This window comes from Alligator sinensis, unplaced genomic scaffold (genome assembly GCF_000455745.1).
Source record: "Alligator sinensis unplaced genomic scaffold, ASM45574v1 scaffold592_1, whole genome shotgun sequence".
Taxonomy (NCBI): Eukaryota; Metazoa; Chordata; order Crocodylia; family Alligatoridae; genus Alligator; species Alligator sinensis.
Window position 1 is genome coordinate 758,315 of NW_005842214.1, and position 1,439 is coordinate 759,753.

Genomic DNA, 1,439 nt, shown 5'->3' on the forward strand with positions numbered 1-1,439 from the left:
TCAATAATTCGTTCTCACGGAGCAGCTGTATCTCCGTGGGTTACTCGGTTCCCAGGTCCCCCGGAGCTGTTAAGACTCCGTGGGTTCGACAATTGGGTCCTTAGGACAGGGATACGTCTGGACTGCGATCGGCGACGGGGAGAGGCTAGAGGTTATGTGCCTCGGAGTTGTTAAGGCTCCAAGGGTTCGGTAAATAGGTCTCCCGGAGTTGTTGAAGCTCCGTGGGTTCAACAAATTAAACCTCTGTTGCCCTCTTAAGGAAAAAGCTGGGTTCATATGGATCAGCAGCGCTTAGAGATCTTCACGCTCCTTTCCCGAACTCCACGTGCTTTCTCTCTCTCCAACTTGGGCGGAAACTACCCAAGCCTTTTGTACGGCTAGCAAGCCAATAGCTAGCCGCCACGTGTGCCTATATTTAGAACCGGCCAATAATGTGGCACGAATCTAAATACAAATGGCAGGAACTCCTTTGCATCGTGCATCACTATAATGCAAAAGAAATGCACTATGCAAAGAAAGCTACAGAACTGGCGGGAAAAGCTCCTGCACGCAGGTTCTCCGTTACAACAGAACACTCCACCGTGCAAAAGAGCTGCAATTTGGCGGGAACATGATTTAGCGATGCCGAAGCGCACACAAACAAGAAAAACCACAACTTTAGGTTGTGACACCTCCCTGCACTGTTCTTTAAGGGTTGGGGCTGATTGTCCCTTGTCCTCCCCTGGCACAGCTAGGAGTTGCTCCTGATTTCCACCCTGAGACCTGTGTTTTCCTCAAGAGTGATGCTGGGGCCTGCTCCTACGCTGCTGGATGAGTGCCCTGACCCGCTCAGGTCACTTCTCTGAGGAGCCAGCTAGCTGGCAGGGTGGCACCTGAGAGCCAAGGGCCACGTGCTGACTGCCTGGGAGACAGGCTTTGTCTTTGCAGCTTCCCATCAATGCCCATGGGGCATGTTGCCATCTGCTCCACTGCAGGGGCTTCCTCACTGGCTTCTGGTGCCCACAGAGGTCCCCCTGGCAGTGGCAGCCCTCCCCCAGGCCGGGCTCAGGGCTGCTCTCCCCACCAGCAGCCAGGGGCAGGAGAGCGGGCGGGTGGTGCCACCTCTCGGCTCCAGCCCAGCGGGACCTGCCTGGCCCCTGCCCACCTACCATCAGGCACTTCTCTCCCTCCCTCTCAGACTCACGCACGTGTGTCTCCATCCTTCTTGCATTTCTTCACATGTCTCACCTGTTCCCTAACTGCTCTCTCTCTCTCACACACACACACACACACACACACACACACACACACACACACACACACACACACACACACACACACACACAGTTCTCCCCTTACACACACATCAGCAATTCCCTCCTTTCCCTCTTTCACACTCACACACATTCCACTTCTCTCCCTCTTTCAGACAGACACGCTCGCAAACATACCGTCCATCT